This window comes from Struthio camelus, chromosome 9, assembly GCF_040807025.1.
Source record: "Struthio camelus isolate bStrCam1 chromosome 9, bStrCam1.hap1, whole genome shotgun sequence".
Lineage (NCBI taxonomy): Eukaryota > Metazoa > Chordata > Aves > Struthioniformes > Struthionidae > Struthio > Struthio camelus.
The window spans coordinates 25,760,949-25,785,431 of record NC_090950.1 but is presented as its reverse complement, the minus strand read 5'-3'; the positions used below and the strand labels follow the sequence as shown (position 1 = coordinate 25,785,431).

At 37.1% G+C, this 24,483-nt stretch overlaps 1 long non-coding RNA gene across 1 annotated transcript in view; it reads right to left on the bottom strand.

Moving 5' to 3' along the window:
• Positions 1-503: 503 nt before the first annotated feature.
• The window catches only part of LOC104143331 (uncharacterized), a 76,740-nt gene continuing 52,760 nt past the window's right edge, over positions 504-24,483 (bottom strand). Inside the window, exons 3-4 of the long non-coding RNA XR_693892.2 lie at positions 2,023-2,271; positions 504-718 (exon numbers count right to left, since the gene is read on the bottom strand). This is a non-coding gene — a long non-coding RNA (uncharacterized lncRNA). The remainder of the gene's footprint in view (positions 719-2,022; positions 2,272-24,483) is intronic.

The window sequence follows — 24,483 nt, the reverse complement described above, 5'->3', positions numbered from 1 at the left end:
CTGTTGAGTGATTTTCTTCCTTGTTACAATGTTTTATCTTATTCTCTACAATTACAAACACTGCAGTACCACTCCACTTTAGCGTTTCATCCATGACTATTTTTAATCTAGTTTAACCTGTTTACCTACCTGTGGCTAATACATTCTGAACTGCCAGCCAGGTTTTAACAAATCTAACACAGGAGTGGTGGTCTCAAAGATAGCAAGTTGCTAGAAGTTTCATGAAAAGAGGCAGCGCAAGTAGACGTGAGGAAGAGAGAGAGACCTAAATCAATGCTTGTTAGTGAAGGAATATCAGTGTGCTAGGTTCAGAGCATCAACATGGAGATACCCATAGAGAATTTTGATGAGAATTTATTCAACCTGGAATAATCCAAGGGATAAAACACAAATCCAGAAAAGATCAGGCATAAATATGGAATAGATACAAGTTTCCCCCCCTACTTATTTAATACATTTTCTGAAGTATCCATATAGTTAATCACGGATGTTCTTCTCATAACTTCAGTAGGTATGGAAATAATGAAAAAAATTTTTAAATGTTAGGACAGTGAACATTCAAAAGTAATGATATTGGGTCCACACAGCTGGAAGATTCACCTAGTATTGCTTTGTTGACTCTGTTGGGTGGGTGAAGGTGATGAGGGTTAACAGTATGATTATTTTGGCTTCCAGCAGTGAAGTGAAGGGCCAGTAATTCTTCTGCTCTTCCAGGAATCTAAATGAAATAATAATAATTATTAAATATATTACTTGAAACATTTTCATAACAGTAAGTATGGTATAATGAATCTTCCAGTAACCCTATAAAAGAATTCTCATAATTATTTTGTTTTCAATTTTCATGTTAAATAGTGATGAGTAGATTTCCGACTGTTTGAAAGTTACTTCATGTAAGATCTTAACTTGATGCAAAGTTATAAAATAAAATTTTAATGCCTCTATTTGCCCCCTTTCCATACTTCATGCTACTTTGTTTTTCTTACGTTTTCATCTTACACTTACCAAATTCTTATACACTAAGCTGTACAAAAAAGAGTAAATACAATTATGCTTAGCTAAACTATTTATGTAGTGGGCATCCAGATGAATCTGTGCATAACTGGAGTCTTTACCATTTTATGTCTAGGTTTGTAAGTGGTTCTATTGAAATATATGTGATACTATGTATGGCCATAATCTTGCAGTGATGTCCTGGAATCTTTCCAGGTAAATGCACCATTATCACGGACACTGTTGGAGAGTTAGGATCCAATTGAAAACATGAGGTAGCAAAACTGTTGGTATAACTGAACCACAAATGTAACCTTACTAGAAGTGACATGTGATTGTAAAAACTCAAAGTGAAATCAAAATAAAAACGTTATTTTTAATGATACCTTCTAAAATGTGAGACAATCTATAAAGTATATGAGTAAATTACGGTGATTAACTGAGGTAAAGTTTTTAATATTTTTTCACAAACATATTAAATTACTATTTTAAAAAAACAAACAGAACAAACACCCTTTTCTGCAAAAGTGAAACATATCTGTATTAATATAGTCTATAATGTATTGCCAGTCTAAGCCACTAGATTTCTTTGATTGTACTTTGGGATTCAATAAATTGAATTTTTAATATAGCGAAACAAAATTCTATTTCTGACGCCAACCACAAGTGAGGGGAAAATAAAAAACAAACCCTGCTCATGATTTCCGTATCAAATTTCAAACTGCGTCATTTTCTCTTCTAGCATTTTTAAGTTCTTAATTTTGCAAATTTTACTGTTAACTAGAGCGGGTCCTGGGTAGTCTGGCTACTTACAGGACATAACTTCAGAGTAAGGCTTTTGAGCCTCACATTTAGGCAAAACTGGCCTTTGTAAAAATCCCTGCCAAAATCTACAATATCCCTCTGCATGCACTTCCACTGGCAGATTGTCCTGGTTCCCTGGGGCAACGTGCATGGTGTCTCTTCAGTGACTGAGGGCCAGGGGAAGACCGGACAGCAAGCATATAGCCCAGAGTAAACTTTACTCACCTGAGAGAGCTAAAAATTATCTTCCGTGAGCTGCTTTTAGACAAATTGAAGCCATTTCAGTGCAAGAAATGAAGACTGACCTTGCCTTTTCCCAAAAGATCCTGGAGACTTGTATTAAAAACGCTCTTGTTGGAGTTCAGATCCCAGGAAGTAGAGAAGCAACTTGAACCTGAAGTCTCCCACAGGTGTTGCAACATTCGGTTACTGGTGTGGAGGAAGGGTAGAGTATCTCCACACTTCGCCATGTCCCTAATGTGGGGAAAAAGGCCTTAGTAGCAAAGGAACTCGGTGTGGCAGCACACAGCTCCTTGTGGGCAAGGCAGCGGTTCAGAGGGACCCTCCCTCAGAGGGATTTCTAGTCATCCCAGCCCAGCTCAAGTGTGAACCCCAGTTGCTGGAAGGGGCGCCACAGTACTAATCGTCTGAGCCAACTAGTGCTCTTGAATCGATTTTAATTGAAAATATATTAAATCAATCACTCTGAGCAAGAGCCATGGTATGGTATGACAAACTCTTGCCTGAAGTTAATGTTTATGGCTAGTTTTAAAAGCTGCTGAAAAGCACAATGTATTGCTACATCCTGAAATATAATGGTGTCGGTGACTGCAGCTATAATAAACTGCAGAGCTTCCTCCCAACCTTTTGGATTAAATAATAAAAGAAAATGATTAAGTGGGCAATTCCATCATTTTTCTTTTGTTGAATAAAGCACTTTTTTTTTTTTTTGGACTCTTTAACTGAGGCAGCCATGAAAATGAATGATCTGGCTTCACCTAAAATGATGGATAATCCTCCTAGCAAAGCATGACAATGATAGACAGGCATCTTCTGAAGCAAGAGGTAATAGAAAAGACTGACACTTTGATAGGCACCATGATGAACAAGCCCGCGGGGGCTGTGCGTTAATAAGTTAATGGGAACGTTCTCACGCTCTCAGCCCCTTCCATCGCCTCCATCAAGGCAGGGCTGTGCTCCTTTCACAATTCCTTCAGCATCAACAGAAATAACATAATAAATATAGGACATACATATTTTGTAATGCATTCAAGTCCTTTTTGTGCATATTTCTTCGTGCTGTACTAAAACAAAGAAAGAAAATACTTTCTCTACTTAAGTGAAATACAGCGAGTGCTCCCTCTACTCAGCTCTTGTTATAGCCTTGGCTTTACTTTTTCCTCCTCCATTTCTCAGATGTTGCTTGCAGATAATATTATGTCCTGTGGATACTGCACATGTTGGGTTTAATCTCATGTGAAATATGTTGTCATAGCTTCCTACTGAAGTTGGCTGTTGGCCATGTTCTGAGGTTGACTAAACTAGAAGATAGCCCAAGAAGTTTCGCTGACATCAGCAAAATATGAGGCTGCTTTCTTAAAATTTGCAGTGATACTATTTCATTTTCCCTTTCTTTCCTGTTACGTTTTTATCTCTCCCTGTTAGACGTCTGGTCAACCGTTGACAGAAATATTATAGTAACTGAGGTAAATGACTAATGAGGTAAATAAATGAATAAAGGAAAAGATAAGCACAGAGAAGGGAACTTGTATGTCTAAGTTCATGTAACATATCAGAGAGCTATCTGTCCTCCACTATTCTATACAGTGAACTATACCTTATCTCTTACTAATAACAATATAAACAAGTATATCATTACGACTTCTCATTCTAGCCTTAGTAGGTCTTCCTGTCAACTATGATGTCATATTCTTTTGATCTGAAATATGTTGACTGACTTTCTTTTAGAGGTAAAGCAAACATTATTGACATCATAGATTTTCTGTTTATTTATTTATTTCTAGCGTTCCCAGAGGTGGATTACCAATATGTCTCTATCTTCACATGACACATTTCTTTCTATCCTTAATAGACATTAATATTATTCAGATAAGATTGAGGTCTGTGTGAGTGTATTTTTTAAACACATGACAAGTGCTTTTCATTGATAGATTACCAGGGTATAGCAAAGTTAATATAAAATATCAACTTCAAAGAGAAAAGAGGTGTATTGGAATTGTAATGAATACAATTAAACTTTTTTTTTTGAATGGCCAAATGTTTACCTCAGTTATTATTTTTCATATTTGCTTGTTTAAGAAAAATCCTTCACTGAGTGTCTCTATTGCCTTGCCTTCACATACAGGAATATTGCTGGCTTTTAGTAGAACAGGGCTGAATAAACTTGTTACGGTGTTATGTAAAATATATAACTTGCTATATCACTAAATGTAACCCCAAAACTAGTGCAGACCAAGTTGGCTTACTTTACTCTCAGGTGTTACTGGACTTTGTAGCATATGAGTGCAGGCTGCTAAGCAGGAGCCGTGTGAAGCTCAACTTGATGCTATGGAATAAAATCCTTTGAAGATGAAAGGAGGATCACAAATTCCATTACCATGTTGTCCTTCAAACCAACGTGTCTGCTCCAAACATAGGATTACACCTATGTTAAAACTAAGTCAAAATACTGTCAGCGCAAAATACAGCACAAAATGTGTCCTTGTGGAGAGAGTGTGAGGACAAATCATACATCGGCAATGGTAGCAAAGTTGCTGCCTGTTACTTTTGGAAGTCAGCCAAGTCCCAGAGGATGAAGCTGGAGAACACAGCAGATTATGAAGTTCAATCGCTCTTATTTTTTGTCATGGAATATTGAATATTTATTTTAATCCGTTAGTTTTATAAATTAATCACTAAACGCTTGTGGAAGGTGTTAAAAGACACAGTCGCTGTTCCACGGAGCTTACACACTACATCAAACAGCAAGAGCATGTAACAAAATAATATACAGCTAAGCTGAAGAAGCATAATCCAGAACTAAACCTCATGGGTATGAGAGCTGCCTGTTTTCTGTCTGGTAATGAACTGGTTAATTTTCTCTTTTATTTATAGAGTGCAGGAGACTCATGTCAAGGGGCTATGCAAACCTGTATTAGCTAATGATTCATTAAAAAGACTTTATCCTTCTGGGACAACTCACTACATCATTGTTTTTCATCTGCAAATAGAACGACCGATTCTAACTTTGTAAAATGTCCAAAAGATGTAGAGCAAGGTTGGGGGTGGGGGGAGGATTCTGTACTTCTACAGCGCTAGCCTGCATGCGCTGTGCAGTACAAGGGAAACAGAGAGATCTGATGGCAGCTCGCTGCCTGTTCCGCATGTGCTGACCGTAATGCGGTAATCCTGGCAAGCCCACTGCAGCCCCTATCTCCTTGGCATGGGAAAGGAAATGGAGGGGTTGAAGCAGCCCTGTGATTTACCACTGCCAGGAAACGTGGAGCTTAGTGGCACTTTCAGCTTTACACAGATACTCAGGATTGTGGAGAATTAGTCAAGCAAGCTTCAAACGTAGACTTTTTTAAAGCTCATGCTTTTTATGCTATGTTTAGCCTAATAGGTTCATGACTGGGATTCATAGCTGTAACCACAATTCAAAAAAAAAATAATAATGAGCTGAAGATGTCTGTGTTTTCACAGCACGCTGGCATATATGCAATCTATTGATACCTGAAAACAAAAATGGTTTTGAAAAAAACCCACTACACCTTTAGTCCAACACACTTCCCAGATCACTGATTGTCCGTTGTTTTTTTTCTTTTGAAATGTGCCCTCCTTGCAAATTATCTTCATAGTTTATTGCTCTTTCCCACAGAAAAAGACAGATGACATTAAGCTATCTTTTAAAAGAACAGTGTGATCTGAATGTTAAATTCATTCATATGCCTGTACACACATATATCTCTACTTTAACTGCAAGGCATCTATTTCAAATGTACCAGAGGATTTTGTCATTTACGTATGAAAATTAATTCATAAATCTTTTTTATATTTACAGCAGTCCTGACAGAGCTTATCAAAAATGAGTTGCCTTATGGAACTATCAATGGATTAATAAAAAGAATCTGATCTAATATTCATGACACAAGAGATAAATGTAAACGGCCAGGCAACTTCATCTTTTTATTGTTAGAGAAATGTTGTTTTTTCCATAACTTTTCCTTGTAGATTTTGTTTTCTCATTTCATAACTGCTTTAACAAAAGAACTGTGCCATCAATTTTACTATATTGCATTATTCATATAAAAGAATATACACCAAATTCAATGCACAAAGGAAAGAAATACAAAGAATATACTGTATTATTATTCGTATAAAAACAAGAAAGCCTTCAAAGTCGCACTGTCCTGTTACATTTATGACACAATAATATTCTTCAACTGTGCGGTTCTTAATGTCCAAATGCATCCTGATGCCCAGTTGCTCAAAGGAAGGCTTAACAGCTAATTGTTTATCCTAATCATCCCTATTGCTTGATTTTGCTTTGAGACCCAAACAACTAATAAGGAACTTGGGCAAGGATCATCTTTATGTTCAGGCTTGCGACCTGAACTGCTAGCTGCTATGAAAGTTATTAGCTTGCTATAGAAGGAACATGCAAGTAAAGCAGTACCCTTATTAAGGGAGTGATTGCACTCATGCTGGGCTCTGCTGAACTTCCTGCCCTCATTTACCCGTTACCATTTACCTCCTTTTCTAGCAGCGAATAGATCTTTTAACAGAGCACATGTACCTTGCTGCTGGACATAGTTGGTAGGCCCATAATTCCTTGTCCTTTACTTCTTGCTCTTCTGCGTTTTCCTCTTTATTCCACCCATATGTACAGACAAGCTCAGATGGAGGAACGATTTGCAGATAAAAAGGTAACTGCCTCTCTCCCAACAACTTCCCAAACCCGCTTCCTGGTGGCCTGCTTTTGTGAGTGCTCTGTATTGCTGTTACTTGTTTGCTTCAAGGTAGTCATGGTGGGTGAGTCATAGGGGTGGGCTGCTGGAGGGTAACCTCAGTTCATGTACAGTAGTGGACCCGAGGTGTTTCCAAGAAACCTAGTAATCTCCCCTAGCTGGGTGCTTGGAAAATTGTTGAAATCTGTGCTTCGGTACTATACAACTTACAGGCTAGCACTTAATAAAATTTAGGGGCTAGATTCTCATCTGCCATGGATGCAAAGTAGTCAGTAGGCAGCTTTATTGTACCTAGAGTTCTTGTCCTTGATTGACCATCTTATCGTCAGTGTTGCTCTTAAACTCTTGCAGGTGCAACATTAAGCTTTTCCAGTCATGGACAGCATAAAGTGCTCTGCTCAGGTAGTGTTATCTTCCATTTGAAAGTAATTAGCATCCTCAGTATTGCAGATATACCATTTACTTACTTTCAAATTTAGTAGTATACTAAGGACAAATTACTTTCCAACAGTAAATGTCAATGGTTTCATAGCAACCAGAAGTACCTGAGAGCTTGCTTTCGTGCTAAATCCCATCATAACAGTGCCAAGCCTAGTGCTTTGTATCGAATGTTGGTAATAAAGACTGAAGTGCGCAACCTATTGGGGAGCCAACCTGTGTCTCTGAAATCTGGTTGTACAGACTAAAACCAGGATTTGAGAAGCTACAGATTTGTTGTCTTAAAACTTGGCTGGTTTTGTTTAATTAATTTCTACAGTTGCTTATGTAAGACAGAAGGCTGTTTTAAGTAGTGTTTTTATCATCAAATCTTTTCTTTTGTACAATGGCTTGATTTCACGCTCAGAAACTGTGAAATGAGATGTTACTGAAAAAGTCAGTCAATATTAACTACCTTCCAACTATATTCTTAAAGAAACCCAACAGTGACAGAAAACTCATTAGAATCCAATACATACAATTAGAAATGCAAATAAAAACATCCAATGATCACTTTCTATAGCTGTCAGAGGTCTCGCAGCTATAGATGTCTCTTTTTGCCATAAAATGAACAAAGACTGGCTGCATCCTTTTAAACTAGGGGTTCTCCTAGCTCAGGGGACGTTCAGGATACAGAAGGCAGGGGAGGGGGAAAACTGTAGGAACCTGTTTTGCTACATGCTGCTGTAGGCCCCATGTGGGTGATTCCTTGGGCTGTTACAACACCCAGGGGGGTGCAGCGATACGAGATTATATTGACCTAGGTCCTGGTATAAAGTCAAGCAATAATTGCCCATGGTTTCTTCATTTTTATAGTTCAGAGCAATGGCCCTCCAACCAGTGGGTTCAAGCTCTTCAGCCTTGGTAGGGCCACCACCATGTTAATGTGTATTTTATGCTCCAGGAAAGTGAGTGACCATAAGAGAGCTCTTCTATGAGCAGGAACAAGAGCTCATCTGGGTGCTTGAATACTCTCTAGAGAGGTAGAGACAAAGTAAAACACAGGAGGTTAGAGATGCCTTTTATTTATGTTTTATAATCTTTTTTTCTCAGTAGTTATTACAGATTAACTATTTAGTTCAAATTTAATTGACTGAATCTCTACAACCAAGCCTTAATAGTGCTTAGACAATTTGGGGGTCAATTTAATAAAGAAAACAAGAAGAAAGGGATTTGCTGATACTTATATATCCTACTTACGTATTTCACTTCTTTTGTCAAAGTAGAGACATGGTCACAAATCAGAGTACAAAATAGTTCTTATTTTGTCAGGCTTTGTGTGTGGACAGGAATAGTCATCACCTGATTTTGGATTTGGTAAAATTAAATATGCCCTCTATGAAAACTGCTACTTCTTTCCTTAAGAAAAGATTGATTCCAAAAAGCTTGGATTGTCATGTGGTCACTAAAATCAGTCTTTTAGTATAGTGAAGGCATGAAAATTGCAGTGACACAGAGATTTCCTGTTTCCTCAAGGAAACAGGTATCTAGAGCACTCTGAGGAACAGTGGGGCAGTTGCCCTAGGGTTGGCAATGTTGATTATACTTTTTTTAGCTGAGTACCTTAACAAATGAAGGAATTAAATTTCCATGCTATGTGACATTGCCTGAGCATCTAATGCCTTTTTTAGCTTTTTTATGTACACTTTTTTTGAAAATGATTTTATTATCTTAAATGAGAGTGTATATTTCATACAGTACCTCTGCTATTGCTAAAGCTTTCATTTCATTTCAGTTTTTGCCAGTTGTTCTTAGCTTATTAATAGGTACTTGGGCTACACTCACGTGGGCGCCGTGTGTTCAGATGTGCAGAATATGATTTTCATCAAATGAAGCAAGCATCTCACAGCAGCAGATTGGGGTTGTGAGGAAATATTGTTTGAATTTTGGTTGTGCTCTGAATAGAACCTGAAGTGTTCCCTGTTTTTTACATTTCTTTTAACTGAGTCAGATCTGGGGAGATGACAGATTGGGCCCAGTTTGCTTTCACCTAAACCATTATATTCTTGGCCATGCTAGCAATAAAAATAATCATTACAATCATTTAAGTCTTTGACTGGCAGCTGTGCTTAGCTACAAGTACAGTTATGGATTAGAAAAATAGACTAAGGATCTTTTAAAAATGTTTTATGAATTACAAATTTGCTTGTCACGCATCATACTATTTTGATAAGTTTTAAATCAAAACTGAGACTATGACTGATAATCTATAAAGAATAAGCATAGATATTTAAGATTTCTAACAGAATTGAAGCGTGAAAGTTGTAGAACTGAAGCTGACTCTTGTAAGAGTAATAAATCCATAGAAATCATGGAAATACAGATTATTGCATAGATAAAGACCAGTATTAAATAAGCAAAAGGATGATCAGGGAAGAAGGTGACCATGAAGAATAAAGGAAAAATTATGCAAGGATAAATTTATAAGAAGCAGAACAAGTGAATGAAAGTATAAAAATTAATTTGAATATTGGTACTTTGGCAGAGAAAAAGTATGTTTCCCTCAGGCTGCTGTCCATCTGGTGCCCAGTCTGTGTCATACCAACCAAGGTCATCTTAATAAACACATAAGCATATTCATAGCTAATAAGATTTGTACACTGCACTCTTTTTTGTGTTTATACGATGTTTATTTAATTGACTCTATTCCATTAAAATCAAGCTATGATCTCATAAGCTTCTGAGTCTGTTCCACTTCTGTGAATTTCCTATTTTTCTTCCCAGCAATTTTACATTTTAACCATTGCTGGTGAGTAACAGGAGGAGAAGCTGAACCGTTCACGGTTTTAATCAGTAATGGTAAACGATTGTCAGTACTGCAGTCATCTTCAAACTCTACAGTAGGGTACTGGAGAACAAAATATTTTTTCAGTCACCCATTCAACATTTGGGATATCTGAAAAGTACCTGTTTCAAAATTCCATCATTACTGCACTAAGTTAAATTGTGTTCCTTTTCCTTCCTCCATTTCCAGATCCTTCCAAAATTTGTTGGAAAGAAGTATGTGCTTTTTCTGGAAGAAGTGACAGCTTTTCTCCAGTGCTATGGGGAAAAAAATGTAATATGTGGGATGCTTATACAGCTTACTCTGCTGTTAAGCAGAGTTGTTTTCATATGCCCTCTACGGGGCTCTAAATCTAACCTACTCTTTTTGCTTCCTCTCATGCACCTGCTTGCATTCGGTGCCTTAACTCTTTTTCCCAATGATTTCAATGGTAAAACTTAACCTAGATTTCATTATGGCAAAGATTTCACTAAGGATCCAGAAAGAAACAGGATTTTAAAGTGGTGATTTTAAAGTCTCTACATGTAACTGATGAGTAGTAGAATACTGGAACCTTTTCTGCTCTCCATGCTTCAGAAAAAATAAAATACGTACAAAATACAGCTACAGGAATGTTATGGAGGGCAAATAAAATGCATTCCAGTGTTGATTTTTATTGTTTTTTGTTGAGAAACTTAAGCCTGTATAAACATCTTTCTGTGAAAAAAATGTGAAATACTACAGGATTCTCTATCTGTGGAAGAAACATGAGACCCGGGATCTGAGAGCTAAAGCAAGACAATTTCAAATTAGAAAAAAGCACATGCTGTTGTTTTTTGTTTCTGTTTCACAGTGATGGTAATTAAACTTTGGGATAGGCAACACTGGAGTAGAAAATGGTAGACATTATCTCTTGAGGCCTTGAGGTATAGTCTATCTACCTTCTGAAAGCTGTTTTTTGGCTAAACACAAGTTATGGAGCTCAATAGCAAAGGCAACAGGGTGGAGTGTAAAGGATCTGTGAAACAAAAAGGCTATGTAGATGAACTAATCTCCTCTCCTGGCCTTAAATATATGAAAATATACATTACATTATTGGAATGTGTTTGTTTCCTATATCTAATTGGTTTTCTTTCAGGGTTCAAAGAAAACCTTAAACTCACTGCAGCTTGCATCACTAACCTTTAGGAATTCAGAACAATGTTCTTTACTGCTTGCTGAATTGTCTCATACTATATGTCTCTAAATCCATCTGAATGTGCAATTTCCAATTCCTGATTAGCACTAGGAGCCCAGTCAAGGATGACAGAGCAGCATCCAATTTTGTTGATTGCTACTACAATTACAATAGTCAAAAGCTTTATAAATGCCATCCTACAGCCTAAATCTCTTGAGAAAAGGCCACTTGTAAACATGTTGTGTTTTAGTGATTTCTGATGAAATAGGGTGATTGCTAGAAAATTTTAAACAAAGTCCTAGGACTTATTTACAACATAAAGCTATAATGCACAAGCAATGCCTGTTTTACTGGCTTTAGCATGAGTCTCCAAGGATAGATTTCCCCACAAAGCAGTGTGTAGAAGGAGCCACCAGTGACAGGTTCAATATCTTCACTCCAGAAGTCCAGGATTTGCTAGATTCCAAGGACAGTGTGCAGATTTTGATTTAAAGTTTCCATATTCTCTATGAGAAACTCAGAAATTACATTTAGATTGCATCAGATGTATGACAAGGGGAGCATTCCATGAATACTGGTGGGGTGGCATTCAGCTAACCACCACTAACCGACTCCAAAATGCCATGTTGAGGAACCTAACAGGATTATTTCCAGTGAGGATTGTCAGCTACTGTTGCACGACTGACACACAAAACCACAAAAATCTCTGCACCTATTCTACCTAGATCCCTAATCTTCCTTGATATGCCTTGCTTTATGTATCTTCCTCTGCCCTTACTGCCAGGGTGTAAGCGATTCCAGTTCATGGCCTTGCAACAGTGTTTCCTCTTTCAAGCACTTCTTGTTTTGATTCACTTTGTTTCATTTGGTATTGTCCTTATTTCTACTTCTGACTGCCACTGAAATCCTTTCTCTGAGAAGATATACTCATCTGGTATCTGCTGGTGCTCTTAATTTTTCAGATTTTATTAATAGCAAGATAAGAAAAAAGTATAATAAATGACTTTGTGGCTGTAGATTGTTCACTAGAGTTGTTTGTTACAGATTTTTAAGAAAATTATGTGGTGTCCTAGGCCATTGTCTTTGCAAACAAATCGAGTACGCCAGAACAAAACATTATTGACTAAGCTGTTATGTATGACAGTTATTGAGAACGTAGAGCTCTGGTTACTCCAGATTTGAGCACATGCATATTGCTGGTGATTGGCTTTTTCCAGCTGCTATCTATCCATAAATACTTTCTCATGGTCAATATTCCTATCAGCCCTTACCTTCGTGCTCTTGTAGCTTATTTTGTTACATCCAGATACAATAGGAAGAATAGGGTTTCTCAGAGAAAGGCCAACAGTGCTTTTACTTCTCCCTCAAAACATCCCCATGCATGGCAGACTTGTAATGGATCAAACCATTAATCCTACCTGATCTAATTCTTCAAGTCTAGTCCAATCCATTTTGTAGGTTTGGTCTACCAGCTGGCTGGGATGCCTGATAATAAGAGTGGCTTCAGGTCCCAGCTGGCTTATCCCATGGAGAGCCGGAACTCTGTGGGTCTGTAAGAGTGCAGTTAATTTTTTTTCACTCTTCATGAATTTGAATCCTCATTTGTGCATCTTATTTTAAATCTTCTCCTTCTACCTGATCCTACTATATAGATACTTCTGGGATAAAAAAATTGTCTCTATTAGCACCTCCGTCATGCAGACCAAGCGTCCTGTTAGTGCTGGCAGCTCTTTTTCACTCCAGGTCTCAAATGTGAATTCAATTTTGTATAAATTCCATGCTGTGAGTTGAATGGTCTCCCCTGAAGAATGACTACCTGTAAACACTCCTTGTAGTGAAAATTTCTGAAAGAATTCTAACCATGGGATTTAGTAGTGGAGTTAAAAATCAAGAAGCAGATTTTTGGTGAAAGAATATTTTATCCAAAGCATTCTGTCACAGTAATTTCAACTGTCTTATTCGTAAGGAGGAAGGCTAGATATAATTTTTAAGATGCTGTGCTTTTCTTGTGATGTTCTACATTCCTGGATATCATATCCCAGACATGAAACTTGGCACAATGGTGGCAAGTGGTTAGATCATTCTGCTTTTGAAATCTTAAATATATCCTTTATGTTATGTTAACTGTCTGATTTGTGATTCAGCCTACTTCTGCAATGACTGCAGTGTTCAAATTAATTAATATCAGATCATTATCCTTAGATGGCAGGCAGATGTTGAGGTTATGGTGTTTGTGAACCCTAAATGTATTTTTTTTCTGTGCAGATCAAGAGCACTGGCTATATGAATTGAGGATGCAAGGTGTAGGCCTTCTGGCAGTCAATTGGTTTTGTAATTATCTTAGTAATAGTTCTCAATTACTACTCAGTAAAGGTCTTCTTTCCTCTGCTAATGGGTCATGGCTCCCTCTAGGGATCCATAGATGGGTCAGTTCTCATTTTTCTCATGTAAATGACTTGCCATCTGTGTGCTATGCAGGTTCATCTAAGCCAGTTCTGAAAACACTGATAATTAATATCAGAGTTTCAGCTTCTGACAAGATTGCGCAATTGTTTCAAGCATTTTAAAAGGTAGCATTTGTTTCCTAAAATTATCAAGTCTCTTTGGTAAATGCTGTGGACAGATTAGCTGCAAGTCTCTTGAGATAATACAGCAGTTAAAAGGCCAAACTTTTTTTTTATTACATCATATGTATTCTACCTGCTTATCTCAATCATATATCTTCAATTTAATTCCTGAATTAATACATTTGGAGCACAAACTGCAAATACTTTTGTTTTGATATTACTTACAGTCTCTAATACTACCATTCAAACAGACAACTGATTTATATAGTAAATTTTCTACCTTTTGGAAATCTTAAATATTTCCAAGTCTGTTATTTTAAATCAAATGTTTCAGGCTTTTAGTACGTGTTTCACGGCTTTTTGTTTAACGCTTGTATATGTTAACTGAACAATACTTTGCTTTCTCATAACTAAGGTTGAAATACAAGATTTCACTGCTATAAACAAAAGATTTTTTTTCAGAGGAGTAGTAATCACGTACTGCAGACTATCACTAAAAATGCAGGCTTAGATGTCAATAGAAGCTGTACTTTAATTGAAGGTGTCTTTGCCGAGTTTTCATGCTGTCAAAGTCGTCATGTTTATTTTTCCGGCTAGCTTTACCTGGAGTCTTGGAGACCTAGCACTTTAGCCAGTGAAATTCTTCAAAGAAACCACACTCTCTAAAGCAAAGGGTGGGTGTAAAGCAGAGGCAGCAAGCAACACGAATCTATCCTTTCTTTTAGCTCATTTATACCAATAGTGCATTGAAATATATGTGAGGCCTGAACTTATACTGATACAGGCCTATATACGTGCAGGTGTACCTGTAAACAAAGCAAGGTTTAAGGCCTGAAGCTTTGTAATGTCATGGGTATCAATGAGAATTATGATGTTGACCCACTGAGGCAAACTGAAAGGGTTGAAAGTGCAGTTTCATGTGTTACTTCTCCATTCAAGACTTGCTGAAACTTTGGACACAAAATGACATAGTAGTCCATACCTTTGTTTTTTTCTAACACAGCTAGAGTTCCTGCCTTTGCCAATCTCTTTGCTATTAAAGACCTCTCAGTTTGGATGAATGCAGCTGAGCTGAAGAACTAAAATATCAACACTCATAAGCAGTCGTTTCCTATTGCTTTGGATACTGCTTTCCCTAAATAGCACTGCTGAGCGGAGATTGGGAGATCATGGTCTGATATTATAAGCAAGAGATACAGGCGGTAAGAGTGAGTAAAACATGCACTTCCTCACTTTCTAATCCAGCCATTTGCAGCTGTTTCTCTTGTCTGTCTACTGCCATCCAAGGGAACGGTGTGCGCAGCCAGCACAGGTACTAATGAATCAGGCCTTTGACGTTTAAATCTCAATTCTGAACCAGCGGTTTGGGGTTAAAGCAATGATCACGGAAAGGATTATATTCTAAATACACTCCTCACTCTAATCTCTCTTAAAGATAGCAAGACTTGTGAGCCACTACAGACTCAGAGATCTTAAAGGTAGCTACAATATATGTCTGGCCATCTGTAGATAACTCAATGTAAAAGAAATCTTCTGTATGACACAAATTTTATATTTATATTGATGACATAAACTCAAAAAGGCTCTGAATCAGCAAGCTGAGAAGATTCCCACTACCACTGCTCCACGTTGACAGTGCTCTCTGGACCGTGCGCTGTGGGAGGTGCGTGACTGCCTGCCCGCATATGTCTAGACACTTCAGGGTTATACCCAGCCTAGGTGTTACCTAAATGATTTGATCATATGCAGGGCTCCTCACGAGGCTACCCCGCTCTGTCCCCATCCAGTCCCTCTGTCATCATGTCTGATGTTATTCTCCCTGAGAATAACATTTCTCATTATGTGCCTCAGGTCATTTTGTGCCTCTCCTTCCTTTCAGCGGCACTTTTAGCAGGCAGTTATAGTTACCAAACCCTGATACCCTTCTTTCTGCTCCATCCTAATGCTGACCCTCCTGCCTTTATTTCTGCCCCGTCATATTTATTTCTGCTGTGTAAGTGCCTGGGGAAGTGCATGTTCCTAGCTAAAGTTATTAGACTTGCAGAAAACTTCTTTATTCCTTTCACTACAACATGTTTACACTGCAAACTGTGCTAACAATGAATAAAATGAAAAAGTTAACAAAACTGATAAAGCCATCATTTACTTCCGCTCTATTGTAATAGCCATGCTGTAATTGGCGCTGTTTCATATAAAATTACCATATAAATTGCGCCATCCAAATCTGCAACAAAAACAGCAACAGTGCTTACAATAAATGGCAAATCCCTGTTAATTATTGATAGCCTAATAAACAAGCCATTATAATTCATTCTTATTATTCATTATTAATAATAACTCTTATTTAGTATTCATTGTGTAAGGATCAATTATGATTTCTAAAAATGAATTGTCCATATGAACATTTATATTTTCAGGGTCTTTTCCACTGAAGAAATGAATGGCTTTTTCTATTAGAATGCTCTGTGGGATCAATAGGACAAAAAGTGACTATACTTAAAACAGTTAGTCCCGTGCCTTTACCCCGGTTTCCATAAAAAGCTGTTACAGGGGCCGTTAAGGATGCTGTTTCTTTGGAGGCCGCTCCTTGAACCTAAGGAGGTTTATGACCTGAAGCATGAAGTTATGTTAAAATAGTATTTTCCTGCATGTGGAACTCCATAAAGCATTCTAATCTGTACTTGAAATGTTGGTCCTTTAGGGTGAGAGTTAGATAACTAAAAAAGAAATATAATATAGGCATATACAAGCGATCCAGTGGCTTTAAGCTCTTTTTATATCTGATAAAAAAAAATCTAGCCAATGCTAGATTATTTAAACTATACTTCAAGTCATCCTAAAGTAGATGTCTGCATTTGGTCAGACGAATAGTACCCTAGAGCCCGCTGAATATATTAGGTAGGTTTTCATTGACTGCAGTGGGAACCCACAAATTCAGGTGGAGGCACTTACTTACATTTTGTAAATGGCTAAAGTTAAACGAGATGAATCTACCCTTACTAGTGACAACGTTTTGCTTTACTGCCTCGCTATGTGGAAGATAGAGCTCTTTTCAAAAAAAATGCTTTGAGATCTCTGAGTAAATCCCAGTGACTGTAAACCTTAAGTAGGTTGATAAAGGAGGCTGAATTCCAGGAGCTACAATGACAATATGCCCTTATTTTGGGTCTGTAGAGTGACTTAGCAGATGTAGTGGGAATGAAGCCACGTTCTCCAGAAATAGTACATGAATTGAGCCTTTGATCTTAGCATATTTTTCACAGACATGCAACCAGCTCGGTCTTTCTAGCCTGCATTGCTGGAGTCATCACTTTTGCCTTCTGAGGTTCAGATGGAAATGGTAGTAGATGTCATTACTGGCTTTCGAAAGAACAGGACTAGATGTTTAGGTGGCCAGTGCTATAGTGAGTCTTTTCTTTTTCCACCACATTTCCTATTGTCAGACTTCTGTTCCAAGTCTGATTCAACACATAATTGCCACTATGAAACAGAAAGAGAATGCTAATTTCCTACAACGCAGGCCAAGGACGTTCACCAGCGGTTGCCTACCTAATTTGTTTCAGCTTTAAGTTTCTGCCTACAGTTTTGCTCAGTTCCTGCTTTGTCTCTTATTTCAGGTTTTCAATGCCTTAGTAACGCCACTGTATCTCATTTTAGGTGTTATTTGGTACAATTCCCATCCATTGTGAAATGCAATGAGAATATTAATTCCTGCCGGCTAGTGCCCATGCAGCATTCCCCTGAGGGTGCCGCGTGCTTTGGAAACGTGCTGGAACGCTCACAGTGAGCTTCGTGGAAGAGAGGGCTGAAGCATGATCACAGCGTGCCAAGGCAAGACCGCTCTTCAGCTGTGACCGTATCGCAGACTGTTTTATAAGGAGTTTAAAGTACGCCGTCTGCAGGCAGCATTCTTGAGGTTTCTAGAGTTCCCTCACACATTATTATTTCTGCATACACACTTTTTGTTTGACAAGGGTTCTCCACTGTCTTTCCCTAGTGCCCGCTTTAGAACTTTACATGTTTGCTATGCGCTGTGTTTTTCCACAATATGCCAGCTCTCACCAGCTGTGATTTGCCAAACATGGTGATACAGTCTAAAGCAGCCAACTAAAAGATACGTGCTCTTGTGCCAAAGCGAATTTAGCATAAAGATCCAATTGCAAATATAAAACATAATTTCAAAGGAGAATGGGAGAAGAAATTCAAAATGTATATAAATATGCTAGATATAAATATTTTGATATTTTAGAAGCGTAAACTTCAGTTTTTCAGATAATGTACTCTGCTGTATATATAGCTTGTAAGACATCATAAACAACTAGAGGTTTTTTTAGCAGATAAGTAATGTTTCATCAAGTCTGTGGACGTAAAGTAGGATTTAAACCATGTAGTTCAATAAATATTTAGCTCCTGATTCTGTTACATATCTGGGATAATTCCAAAAATACCATTTAAAAGTAAGTCCTGGCAGGAGAATGAAGACATGATGCTAGTCCGAGTACCTTAATTACACCGCTATCAGCTGTATTCGGGATAGACTGAGTAAGAATAGCCCTGCAACTGCAGTATAGACTGGAGTGTGGATCAACGTCATGTACGGGCTTCATGCTTAGCACCTTTTGTGCAGCTGTGCAGGCTATACTGAACTGCCACTTCTCAGTCACTGTTTTTATTGCCCGTAGTAGGTGTTCAGCATGCCTGGCTGCACAAGTTGCACTTTCAATTGGAGGTGTTGACACGTTTCAGATAAGAACAGGCTTTGATCTCTTTTTAACTCACCACTAGCCGCTTACATAGCCATTAAGCAGTTCTCCCAACTGCCTCATGAGGTACTTAGCTATTGATCTCACCTGTTTTGTAGATGCTGAAAGTACCCGGGCTGTGTTTCAAGAAATGAACAGCTTGACACAATCTGTTTCTTTTTCCTAATCATGTGACCAAATATTCAACCTTGGAAAAATATATTTTAGTTAAGTTTTGTCATGCAAAATTCTAAGTATAAAGGGGAATTAAAGGTTTGAAATTTTGCTCTTGGGTCAGGGTTCATGACTGGACACAGTTCTCAAGGCAAAATTTCTCTCTGTCATGAAGATCCCTTCGGTAGATTGAGGATTTTAAAGAAGGGCATGCTCTACAAGCCATTTAATTACCTGTGGCCCTAGGCTGGTACGTATATGGGTAAATAAACCGTGTTAAAATTACCCAGCCTCTACAGCTTTCATTTCTTCTCCATCGAGACGTTCATTGGACAATAATAACAATAAGTATTTGTTATAGAATTACAGTTACGTTCAAGGCATTTAAAGGCATTTTTCCAGTTAATACAATTTTCTAATTAATCTCTTTCTAATTAAGCCTTACAAAATCTTTCTGAGAAAAAAAAGCTGACAAAACACTGTCCTATGAGTAAAACTGGGACCATTTGCTATTATTGAAAGGAGGCTATGAAACAATTATGCTATTTAGATTTATTTTCTGTATGTCAGTAGTATAAAGAGTACAATAAGAAGTCACTATAATTATATGCACTTTTATTATGCAACCTAACTAAAGAAGAGTATTATGCTTAAATATAAACAAGAAAGTCAAAAATGAAGGGTTTTCATCACAGAGAAATTGGTTTTACCGTGTGCTGTAAACATTACAGAGGCAGCAGCATGCCTATATTTCAGAAGCCAGATAATACAGAAAATGAAGTGAGGAATATTATGAATTGTAACTTGCTGTGAAAGTAAAGTAGTCAATATATTTCATCTTTTTTTTTCTATTTTCTTTTAAATGAAACAATCTAGGCATTTTGATCAATTTGCTAGAATCTCAAAACATGGAAGTATAGCAACATTGAGGTGTAAAAGCTACAATGACTGTTGGAAAGTGTCTTTGTTGCTGGGGCAACTGGAAGAGCTTTCACTATTTCTTCAACTGACAAAACATTTGCAGTATTTCTACCCTGGTGTAGGAGATGGTAGCTATTTTGCATAAAGATATATTTAAAACTTTAAAAAGCCAACACTGAAGTTAATCCAACTGTTAGTATTTGTAAAGGAACTAGAGTGTCAGAAACGTTGCTGCCTCTCCTTCAGCTTGCTGTGGCAAATCTGCCATTGAATTTAGTGAGGCAAGAACTAAGCTTTTACTTTGGTTGTGGCTAATCTATCCTTCTCTACATTTTCTTTTGTGTATGGTATAATTATGAGTTTCATTATAACAAGTATTGCATTCAAAAATTATGTTTATCTGAAGACAACCTGGGAGATCTTATATTTGCAAAACTCATTTCCTCCTTCTGTAATAAAACTATATATTGAACATAATGCAGCATCTGGAAAATATCCAAAAGTCTAATACTTCGAAGAGAAAAGATGAAGAGTATGGTTTACTCTTTTAGAGAAATGTGAAGACTGGTTAGTTATTATGCAGCTAAACTACTAGTTAAGCACAATATATAATTATTTGACAATTTAATGACTAGCAATTCAATAAAATTTGCCTATTTTCCAAATATATTGAAATTATATTAAAATTAATCTTCATAGCTTGGAAATGATAGTCAGATCTTTCTTTTACTTCACTTTTCCATTAAAGACCTTCGCAAAAGTATATTTTGATAACCTAGGAAAACTGGACTGTTCAATTTGTGAAGGCCTTGGGAAAATAACAAAGGAAGTTAAATTTCAGATTTTTACCATAGAAACAAATTCAATAACCAGCACGGCCTTCACAGGAGGAAAAAAAAAAAGAAAACCAACCACCCTACCCCCACCCCCATCCTGAATTTAATGAGATGCAGATGAATGAAAATCAGTAAGCTTTTTACACACTTCAGAATGAATAAGGAAACAAATAAAAAGCAGTTCTCTTTGTTGTGAGATACATTTTTGTGACTTCGTGTGTCTAAGATTTGAAGCCTTTCTGAAGGAGAGGAGCTCAAATATTGGTCTTTGTTTTAAAAGCAAAGTTTTTCTTTCATTTGAATATGTGCAACTTTGAAATATAATACTTCTACCGTATTTAATATTAAAAAAACTTCTCTAATTTTATAAGCTACATTCCTGTGTTGTGTATTAGTTTAATAGCATTCTGAGAAAGTCATTACCCAGGACTCAGGTATCATTATTATGCATTTGATGTTTATTTTTGCTGAATGCATTTCAGTAAGGTTTTAGTAGGGATTCTTTTTATCTTTGTTTCTTTCTTCGTCATCAGACTCCTTTTATTCACGCTATACCATCGCACCCGCACTTTGCTGCCTTAACTTCTGTAGCTCTAGAGGATTTCATAGGAGAGCTTTTAGCAAGTCAAAGGTGAAGATATAATTGCAATTTTCCCTATTTTAATTCTGAATAAATTGAGTTTAGTAAAGAACTAAAACGATTGATACTGCTAGACTAAGGCTTTCTAAAGCTATGGTTTCCAAATTGATGAAAAACTAATTTTCATAATAATAACATTCTAGCGGGTAAACTAACTTTAATAATTGATTTATTAAAGGTCAGTTTATCAGGGATAAAACCTGAAACTTACTTTCCTTGGGATATATGCTAAATTTGCATATACTCTCCAAACCATATCATCTACTTCAGTCCTCCTAAATGTCTAAACTGTGACCACATGCTAAGCGGCATGAAAGATCTTTCATTTTACCACATTCCTAGGCAGGAAAAAAAAAAAAGCTTCACGCCCCATTTTATGATCTATACCATACTATTCTTTTCATTCCGCACTGAAAAGAGTCATTTGCCTCGGGAATTCAGATCTAGGGATGCCCTGCAACGGTAGGATGACAGATTTGTCACAAACACGAGTGATAACTGGGCCTAAATATAATTAATTACTTCAGCCTTTTTTTCTTTTCTTGGAAATGGCTGGAGGGGTTCCATATGCATGTAATATGAAGGGAGATTTTTGTAATGGGAAATCATGCATATTGCTGTTTTTGAAATCTCTTTTCAGAGCTAAAAACACGTGTTTTATTACTCACAAGGTGCTTTATTTACTGTGAATGATGAATAAATAGTTACCATAAGAAAATTAATTCTCCATGCATGCATAACTTTGGATAGCAGCATTCCATTTTTTACAAATGGGCGTATATATAAAATAATTAATTATGTCTGATCTTCATGCACACTGCCAGCTGAGTGGGCTTTTCAGATCTGCTGTGTGACAAAAGCACAGAGACCTGTCATTCGTAAAAATAAAGTATTTTCTTTAGCACTAAAAACACTGAATTGAAAAACTTCTCATTCAATTTGCTAGAAATCAACAAAACATGACATTTGAAAGAGTTTATTTACTCCCTTTTGCATAGTATTCTTTTTTCAGTTTTGGTAGTAAAAGCAAAACAGTAGATTGGAAGTCATCTTAACCTAAATATTTATTGGTCTTTTTTTTTCAAGGATTGAGAAAATAAATATACAGAGATAAGATTATATCAGTTTTTCTTAGGCCTATGAAGGCCTAACCGTGACTTTACTGGTTAAATTTTAACCCATTCTCAGTGCAGTGCTTTGAGCCTGTCTTGCTAATACCATTTCTTACAGCATTCATTTGAGTCTAAACCTCTTGTTTTAACGATGTTGTCTCATCAAGTCATTGGTTGTAGATCTGATAAATATATTGTACTGTTCAATACACCCTTAAGTACAAAGTTTCCCTCTCCAGCAGCTGTGCCATATAATTTGGAAACTGCGCTTTCACAGGCAAACTAGTACGGACCTTCCGCACTGCCCAGCCCTGACATGCCTTTTCTCTGCTTCTCCCTCTCCTCACATCTCAAGCAGGTTTATGCTGGTGATCCATCAGTGTGCTCATAGGCTCATGAGACTGTGATACATCTTATAATATCCATAGTGGGAAAGAATCAAATTAATCCCCCTTTACTCCTGACAGTATGGGAGTGCCTCTGGCAACCTGAAGCAGTGCAAAAGACCGGGTATGAAAATAGCAAACTCAGGCTCAAAATATTCATCTAACCTTATAGTCATAACGAACTCATCCACTGCCCCAAGGCTTTCTAGGAACCCAGGTATATACAGCATTCAGCCCACTGAGTGGTACAGTTAACTGTAGGTACTTCATAGCCCTGACAAATGACCTTAGGGACTTAGTTAACCAAGAGCAAGAATGATAACAGAGTTAATACATACATTCTAACACTGCACACTATATTTTGTTTGTTTTTTAAAGTGTAGCCAAAGTGCAAAAGTGGATGCAGGATTTTTAAATAATAAAATTCTCTCCAATACAGAGAAAACATTTTTTGAAACTGTGGAAGCTGCCTATCCACTAGCATGGCAACTAATGCAGTTTACTTTTCCTTTAGAGATTCCTATATAAAAGCAAATATATAACACACTTTAAAAAGCTACCGCACTGCTGCAAAAACCTTTGGAGAGTTTCCCTGGCCTGCAGAGGAAATTGTGTGTGGAACACTAGTACCGTTCCAAACTGGACCTGATCAGACCTCCAGCTCTTCCTCACACAAATCCCATGAGATCTATCCATCCTAATAAGAGTATCTGTGATCTCTTGATGTGGAATTTGACCTTAAGAGCCCAGTCAGGGCTCACTTTTTGCCAAAGAAAAAGAAAATCCGAAAAGGCAAAGACATTTTCTCTATTACAAGAGGGACTGCAAGAAGCTACAAGAAGGATTTAGGCAAGCACAGAGCGCTGTCAGTCCCCACTACCGTCCTGCATTATCTTCCAAGGCAGTACTGCAGCTGGAGATTTAAGTGAGCCAGAATAGCTAGCTCTGAATGGAAATGGGTCTACAATCACGGCCAGCTTTGAGGTACTACTTTCTTCCAGCCAAATACAGACCAGAATTAGTCACGGCTGAAATGCTAAATTTTGCAAAATGTGCTTGGACCTTGGTAATTCAGCACATTTAACTATGATTAGCTGCATGGGAAGGCATGGCTTTTAAAATTTGTTATAATTGAAATTGTGGGTGTTCCTATGCGGTTCTCATGAATACCATGATTCCTGAGAGTATCATGCTAAATAGGAAAAAAAGAGACATCTGCATTTCAAGAAACTTCCACAATGGTGTAAGATAATTTTATGATTTTTAAGTATTTACCAATGTTTTTAATGGAATTATGGGATTTATACTATCATGGCACCCTTTTTTGGCCAAGCCTAATAATTGAGTCAGTCAGGAACATTTAATAAAAATGGCCTTGTGCCTGAAAAATTATGATGTTCTCAAATTCTTTGTGAAAATACATCAGTTCTGATTAAAAACTTTTAGGCAGCCAGATTTCTACTGCTCAGGATGGACTTTGCTGAGAAGAACAGAAGACTTTGAAAGAGAGAGAAAAGTGATCCAAGAATTAGTGAACTCAGGATACAGAGGAATGAGACACAAATATCATTTATGCAGAAAGAGTTTTGACATATATGCATGAAAATGAAATATAATTATACATTATAAAAATTACTGGATAAGAAAATGAGCAATTTCATACAGATTTCCTGTGTAAAAATTTAGATGCAATATTGTAGTTAGACATTTATATAAACAAAAGCTATGTGTGTATTTCTGTACACATGATGAAGGCGACCCTGATTTAAGCCATTCATAAAGGGAACATTTAAATATGTAAAAAAGATGAATTAAGTTTTACGCAAAAATACAGGTCCTGAAAACTGTTAATGTGGGCCAAGAATTTTTAAATGCATTGGTATCTTAAAGTTGTTGTTAGCTCTGTGTATATGTGAAGACTAG